An 8405-nucleotide genomic window follows, 5' to 3' on the forward strand; every position below is an offset into this window, starting at 1 on the left:
ATATAAATGTAATATATAAGTAAGTAAGTAAGTAAGTAAGTAAGTAAGCTTTCTACACACCGTCCTGTGCATGGCAGGAACTGCAGAGATAAAAGCAAGTATCGGTAAGGGCCCAGTTAGCATGTGCAAACCAGCCCTATGTTAACTAATGAAATGGAACTTAAATCCAAGTTAGATTACTGTAACACATTTTCTCTGTCTCCAGAAACTTTGACTGATCTAGAACACAGCAGCCAGACAATTGTCTGGTATGTAGTGTTAGTTTATGATCTCTCTCTCTCTCTCTCTCTGCCACATTTATATCCTGCCTTTCCTTTGAGGAGAGGTATACATGATCCTACTCCTATCCATTTTACCCTCACAACGGTTCTGTGAGGTAGGTTAGGCTGAGAGTCAGTAACTGGACTTAAGTTACCCAGTGAGCTTCATGGCTGAGTGGGGACTAGAACCTGGGCCTCCTGAGTCTCAGTCCAACACAATAACTGCTACACCACACTGGCTCTCTACAATAATTTATAATAATTTATAATCCAGAGATATCCCCTTATTTGGGACATTCATTAACGCTTCCTTGGAAATTAGTAATTTGTGGGTGTGCTTGATTCTGAGCTCAGTTGTATATTCTGGTCTTTTTCTGTGCTTGTGTGGGAACACAGAATATACACAGCCCCACATACATCTTTAATATCAAGTAAGAGAACCTCTTGCCAGTATTATCTTTGAGCAGAGTCTGTATCTCATAAGTACGGAGAGAGGCACTCATCAGTGTTTCACATTTAAAAGTTTTCCTGAAGACTAGCCAAAGCCAGAACATTGAACTGAATTTCTCAGTTTTCTTGTCTTGTTAACCTATGATTGGCTGTTTTTATCACATGATTTAAAAAACACACAAACTCAGGATGCTTGTTTCCCATATTTTTATTCCGGTAGTTGCTTTGTAGCCCACCCTGAGCTCTTTAGATGGGTTGGACCAAGTGTGCATTTTACATTTCTCAAGAACTGTCAAATCACATCTAAAGTTGTGTCTTCTCCATGTCAGGATGCGGTCATCGTCACTTCACAATCCAGAGGAGTTGGAGAAATGAATAAAGTTGAAACAAATGCTTACACTTTTTTACATATTGCACTTATTTTACAGACTTCAAAGGGGATTTTATTGTGGGAAGCAAATCACCCTGTATTAGCTTAATGTAAATTATTTCATTAATCTCTGCATATGTTTAAAAAGGACAAATGCTGGGTGCACTTCTTCAGAGGCTTATTTCTTACTGTTTTGAAAAGAAAGCTCCATGAAGTATGAGGTAGTCCTTATATAATGAGATCAGTAAATTATCTGTCCCAACAGATGTTCTTGGAGAGCAATGCTGTGGTCCCAGGAGAGAATCCTGGGGACCGTAGGATTTTTCAGAGTCCCCCCTCCGAAGCTGTAGATGCTGCTATGACCTCAGCAGAGGGACTCCAAAATCACAGGAGTAGTAAAGGAAGGGGGTTCATATCAAACTCTAAACCACGCCCCGTTTTTGAAGGTGACAGTTGTGCTGCCCCCTGTTGAGACAGGAAGTCCCACCCTAGCTGGAAGCCCCACGTATGTGATCAGCTGACCTGGTCATATGACCTTCAGAGTCACCTGACGGGGGTCATGCAACCCCTCTATGAATGCACCATGCCACCGTGGACCCATAGGAATTGGTTTTAGAGCCCTAGGGGGCACAGTTCCACGCTGTGCCCGGATTGGCCCAGCAGGGTCATGTGACCCCTCTACAAACTCGTCATGCCGCCGTGGACCAATAGGCATTGGTTTTAGAGCCCTACTGGGTATAGGTGCAGAGATGGCCAGCAGGTCCTTTTCCAAGCCGTGCCTGGATTGGTCCTGCGGGGTCATGTGACCCCTCTACGAACTTGTCACACAGCCATGGACCAATAGGAATTGGTTTTAGAGCCCTAGCAGGTATGGACACAGAGATGGCCATGGGGCCTTTTCCAAGCCACACCCGGATTGGTCCTGCGGGGGTCATGTGACCTCTCTACAAACTCACCACACCACTACGTCCCAATAGGAAGAGGTATTAGAGCCTAGCCCTGTAAGGTCACACCCCACAACCCCATTGACCAATAGCAACAGCCTTGCCCCCAGAAAAACAGCCTTTTATCATGCCCAGACACGTTTTCTGCACAGAGAACATGGCGCGGCTGAGCACCCCTCCGGGGCCATCTGCTATTCCTCCACTGGCTGCAGAACGTGACCCCCGAAAACAGTATATTAGTACTAGTTCTGATGACTCTGCTTTTCCACCACCTAAACTTCTACGCGAGGAGGAGGTCGAGGTTTTCCAAATGTGGCAGAACATGTTGGAGGCCGTTTCTCTAGAGAACCTTGTAGCACAGGTAAGCTTTCAATGTTTCTATCTATGTGTATGGATGGAAGGTTGGAGGGGATATTTTGTGGTGGTTTCCGAAGTTTGCAAAAGGGTTACAGGCAGGATACAGCTTCATAAGAGATTGTTCCATTTTCCAGGACCCCTGTGTGAATCATGCTGGTGCAGGAGGCCTTGGAAAAACTGTTGAAATTAAAGCAGAACTCTGAATAAAATGGCTCATTTGAAAACTGCTGCATTTTTTTTGTCAGAATCATTTTTTAAAGAATCATTAAACATAGAAATCACAAGGGCTGCAAGTAAAACCTTCAAGAGTCTTTAAAAAGTAAAACACTCCTTAAGCGCCACCTAGATTTTCTAAAAAATACCCTAGCTAGCCCCCCCCCCAAAAAAAAATCTATGATCACCCCTGTAAGGTGACTTTTGAGATGAAGAAGACACAGATCAAGCAAAGGAGTCCACAGAATATCAGGATCCAACCACAACGTTCCCCTGTGTTGTTAGAAAGTTTTATGTTCTTTCTGCAGAGCACTTGTGTCTTATGTTTAAAACCTACTATAAGCCTACCTGCAATTGACCCATCACCCTAGACACATTTAAAAATGCTGCTAGGTTTCCCAAAAACTATGCTCACCCCTGTAAATGACTTTGTAGCATTAATTTCCATTTTTTGAGATGGGTCCTGAAACCCCATTACATGTTTTGGGTAGGGTGTTGCTAAATTTTAGGAATCCACTTTTTATCACTAGCTTCCATTACAGGTCAGAGGGCTGGTTCCGAAAAGGCTCATGCTGCATGTCTCCAGATGGAGGTAGATTATATGGGCCCTGAAACCGCATTATGTGCTTTGGGCAGGGTGTTGCTAAACTAAATTTTAGGAATCAGCTTTTTATCACTAGCTTCCAATACAGGTCAGAGGGCTGGTCCTGAAAAGGCTCATGCCGCATGTCTCCAGATGGGGGGTAGATTACATGGGTCCTGAAACTGCATTATGTGTTTTTTGAGTAGGGCGTTCCTAAATTTCAGTGTTGGGAAAACAACCAGTGTTCTAATCTAATCTTTACACATTTATATGTAGGGGAAAACTATTCCCTCCTTTTCTTTTCTTTTTAAATTATTATTATTATTTTATTTTTGTCAGAATCATTTTTGAAAGAATCATTAAATATAGAGAACACAAGGGCTGCAAGTAAAACCTTCATGAGTCTTTAAAAAAGAAAGAAAGAAGTAAAACATTCTTTAAGTGCCACTTAGATTTTGTAAAAATCCTACATGGCCTGCCCTTTAGAAGAGGGGCGGGGCAATGGTCTAGTCCTCTCACATCTGCTGTTAGCAGCTTGGTAAAAAAAGCATTAATGTAAACATCTGATATTGGAGAGAGAGAAAAAAACCTCAATAACTGTCTTTAAAATGATGGATACATAGGTATCCATTTTTTAAAAATAAACATGATGGGGTGGTAGGGGACACCCCTGACTTTGTGCATTTATATGTAGGGGAAAACTATTCCCTTTTTTTTATTATTATTATTATTATTATTATTATTATTATTTTATTTTTGTCAGAATCGTTTTTGAAGGAATCAACTTCTATCACTAGTTTCCATTACAGGGTAGAGGGAGTGGGCCCCAAAATGTCTCATGCCACATGTCTCCAGATGGGGGGGTAGAATACAGAGGACCTGAAACCCCATTACGTGTTTTTGAGTAAGGTGGTACTAACGTTTAGTGATGCATTGGAGGCCAACCTTAGGGGCGGGGGGGATCCTTAACTTTATCCAATCACAGTACCAGAATTCACACAATAGGACTAGCGCTGATAAAAAGAGCCCGCACTTCTCTGTGTCTTTACACCCCCCAAACCTGAAGGGAAGGACCTGGAAGCCTACCTACATGTGAGTATACCTTAACTCTTTTTCCGTCTGCCAACTAATGTAGATGGGTGCAGATAAACTAAAATAAAATACAATACAGTTTATGCTTCTTCTCCCAATTTACCCCCGCAGAAAAACTAAAACACCCTTCAGTATTATAAAAGAGGTGCAGTATGCCTGCAGGCAAGTTCATTTCATATATATGAAATATATATAGTTCCCTTTCTGGGGTTGTTATATTGTAAAAAAAAAAAAAAAAAAAAAGGCTCTTTCTCTAAAACTGGTCTATCTTTTTTTTTTCTTCTTATCCATAGAACAATCCCCAAAAGCAGTCTTGATGTCACAGGTCTATCAAGAAGGCATGTATTTTCTAGTTAATTTGTATGTTTTAAGGGGTTTTGTGGGGGGGGGGGACCACCTGCTGCTATCCACCTGCTGCTATTGGTAAAAATGAATCTGCATGACCAGGGAGTGCCAGTAGGTGGTGATGCAGGATCACAAATAGGTTTGACAGGTCAGGTTAACCATTTTTTTATTATTATTTTTTATACTTTCAAAGTTTATATTTTCATTCAGAGCTGTTGCTGCAATCTCTATGCATAGAACAACAGCCATTTTAGGGAAAAATGGTGCATGCAAGCAGCTTTGATTTTTGTCTTCACATTGTAGGAATGTGTAGGAATCCAGGCGTTTCTATCTTCAAACTTCCTTACAAATCCTTTTTCCTGCAATAAATAGAAAATAGTAGCTTTATCATGCCCTATTTTTTATGGAAGGCAAAACATTATGGTGGGGTCTTGTTTTTAATACAAGAGCAGTATAGCTTCTTTATCATCTTAGAACCCACACCCAACCATGATATTCCCCCCCCCCATAATAAATATTAAAAGAACACACATCTGTAGCAAGGGATATGGATCTTAGTGTGGTGGGGTGTTTCTAACTTACCCATCCATCATGATCCATGATCCAATTTGCTTTGGTGTTTATGATATAGGCAGTGATAAAATTAGCAAGTTCTTCTATATTCTGTCTTGTTAGAGCCCCATCGTGTGTCTGTACCTTCTGTACAATTATACCTCCAAACAGAAAAATGGTTAAAATCTGCCCCAGTTGATTTTTCCATCAGCAAACTCAACCACAGTAAAAGTGTTGAACGCATCAGCCAGACTATGAATTTGAAGATCAAGGATGAGGTGGTTTAACTGCTGTTCAATATAGTCTTGAATTGTAGAAAGTGTTTTTTGCAAAATTAAGAATGTTTTGCATTTTGCTATTTTATGGGGTATTGGTCCACCAGCTGTGCTTAAATAAGCATGAACTAGCATAGCCATTTCCCCCTCCATTCTTCTCAAGGGGTCTGCTAGAAATGGTCAAAAGGCTCTCACACCATATGTAGTGTGGGGGGGGGGAGCAAAAGCTTGAGGCAAGACTCTACATGCCTTTGAGTGATCAAACTTCTCCTTATTTACTATCTCATGAAACTAGGGATGTCAGAGAATTCTGCCATGGATCTCGGGGAGGCTGAATGCCAGCACATTCGGCCCCCAAAATTGGTGGTGGAACGGTCTGCCCCCCAGCGCCCCCTGGGACGAGACTTACCTGGGGCGGATCTTCCTGCCGGTGGTGGCTGCGGGGGCGGTTCGGCGGCGGTGGCGGCCACAGTGGCCGGTCTTCTGACCGGCTGCCACCGCCGCCATTTCCAGTTTTTAAAAAAAGATTTACATAGCCTATCACGTCTGACTTTCAAAAAAAACAAAAAACTGCGCGTACGCAAATGGCGGTGGCCACAGCTGCCGCCATTTGTGTTCCTTATTTTGGCACGTCTTAGTCTACGTCAAGATTTATGTAGACTAAGACGGCGAAAATAAGGGGAACGCAAATAGTGTAGTGTCTGCTATGCTATTTGCGTTCCCCTTATTTTTGCCATCTTAGTCTACGTAAATCTTGACGTAGACTAAGACGTGCCAAAATAAGGAACGCAAATGGCAGCAGCTGTGGCCACCGCCATTTGCGTACATGCATTGTTTTTTGAAAGTCAGATGTGATAGGCTATGTAAACATTTATGTAGCCTATCACGGCTGACTGCAGGGACGCAAACGGCGGTGGCTACGGCCGCCGCCATTTGCGTCCCTGCTAGCCAGCGGCCGGATGTTCAGATGCTGGCGGAGCCGGCTGGCGGCTCCGCAGAATCCCTGCGGAGCACAGCCGGCCGGCCAGGATTCCGGGGGGGAGGAACGGAGCGCCTCCCCCCTCGTCCAGGACTCTGGGGGGAGGAACGGAGCGCCTCCCCCCATCAACATAATCCGCGAAAGGTAAGTGACTTTCATACATCCCTAGAAATCACACACCTGACAGAGATGCACCAAAATTAAGTCAAATGATAAAGAACTGGGTAAGGCTTTTGGGGTGGGGGTATTTTTAATGTAAAAACAACAACAACAACATGCTGTTTCTGAAAGTACTGGCTATGTGTATAATGATATATATATATATATATATATATATATATATATATATATTTACAGAAGACTTTATGGCCAGCCATCCTTTTAGCAAGAAAAGGCCCTGGACAGCACTCACACTGGCATCTGGTAGCACAGATAAAACAGAATTGTTCTAATAATTGTCATGTGGTGTTTAAAGTTTCCTGTAAAGCAGTGTGTGTGTGTGTGTGTGTGTGTGCATGCATGTTTTCTTTTTTAGAAACCACAACCAATGTTCAGGAGGCTGCTGTGATTAACCCCCCAAAGAAGGCCACAAGAAAAACCAAGCACATAGACTCACCACCTTCTGATGATAAAATAGGTAAAAAGTTAATGTTGGTAAGGGATTGGAGGGGGGTCATATCAAAAGTAGGAACCTACTAAAGTGGTTATTGCTTTTTGCAGTGAACATGACACCTGTTAGAGCTCCTTTTAAAAAACCAAAGGCTACCGCACCACTAGCAGGCAAGGGTAAGGCATTGACTGTGTGTGTATGTGAGAGAGGGAGAGGTTTGTACCTAATTAATAAGGATGTGCCCTACCTGTTCTAATTTTTTTGGTTTTAGTCCAGAAACCTGCAACTGTGGAAAGTGCCTCTGCAGAACCACAAGAAGCCACAGGACCAAAGGTGAAGAGATCAAGATATGAAGGGCACTCAGAGTCTGCAATCTCTAAACCAGGGAGGGGGCTTGCTAATTGGCTTGAACATACTTCTAAAAGACTGAAAGAAAAGGCTATGAGCTCATGAAGCACCGTACAGAGATTGAAGCAGCCATACGCAAGTTTTTAAGTGCTGATAATGATGGGGTATCTGAAGTAAGCTCTTTTCAGAATATTAAAATGCATACAAAGTATCCTGCACATGGCAACACATTCTTTAGACATGTACAAGTTGGGGGTGGTAAACCACGCCGGAGGTGTTGGAAAAGCCGGCATAGGAAGAACACATTCAACAAAGTCCGATTTTACTGGCTGAGGAGGGTTAGTAAAATATTAAACAGGGCTAAAAAAACACACTCTGCCTGTAAAAATCAAAGGCCTCCTAAGAAAAGCTGCTCTCCAATGGCAGATTCTCAGGATGCCTCACAGTTTTCTGAAGCGTGCACAGAGGGTGACCCTCCAGAGGTGGTGTCTCAAGATACCTCACAGTCTTCTGAAGCTTCCAGGGATGCTTCAGGGTTGGACCAAATCCCACCCACAAATAACACAAATGCGGACCAACCTCCACAAGTATATGCAGAACTTGTGCGTAGGTGGGAGTGGGAACATGAGCGTTACAGGTTAATGCACATAGGTCAAGAATTTAGATTTGTTAATCTAGAACATGTAACATCATTCTCACAGGCTGTGACTGCATTATACACAACGATCCAGCAAATCCTGGATGATGTTAATAGGAGAATCTCTCCTCAAGATTTTGTCCAACTACGATTGGACCATGGAGGATTAGCTTATCCTCTTTTTTCAGTTAAAAGACATAGGGATGTTTTACATGTAGAAGATTTTCTATCCCATATTAGTAATCTCCTGCAAAGCCGTGCTGAAATATGTGGGGATGTTACGCTGCAGCTGATAGTTACAATTGTGAGGGCTCCACGGGGCAGTGGGAATCCAAGTAGGAAAATAGGTTCTCTCCCAAACAGTCAGATCATCCTTAGAAAATGACAACA

The 8405-nt window shown here is 42.7% G+C and overlaps 1 long non-coding RNA gene across 1 annotated transcript; it reads left to right on the top strand.

Annotated features, from left to right (window-relative positions):
- The first annotated feature begins 2157 nt into the window (after positions 1–2157).
- Positions 2158–7596, top strand: LOC146344125 (uncharacterized). The gene is made up of 5 exons (XR_014792584.1): positions 2158–2385; positions 4563–4607; positions 6956–7057; positions 7141–7206; positions 7302–7596. It is a non-coding gene; the product is annotated as an uncharacterized LOC146344125 (long non-coding RNA).
- Positions 7597–8405: the final 809 nt, after the last annotated feature.

This window comes from Heloderma suspectum, chromosome 5 (assembly GCF_057233095.1).
Source record: "Heloderma suspectum isolate Gila_16-S chromosome 5, 16-S_ref, whole genome shotgun sequence".
Lineage (NCBI taxonomy): Eukaryota > Metazoa > Chordata > Lepidosauria > Squamata > Helodermatidae > Heloderma > Heloderma suspectum.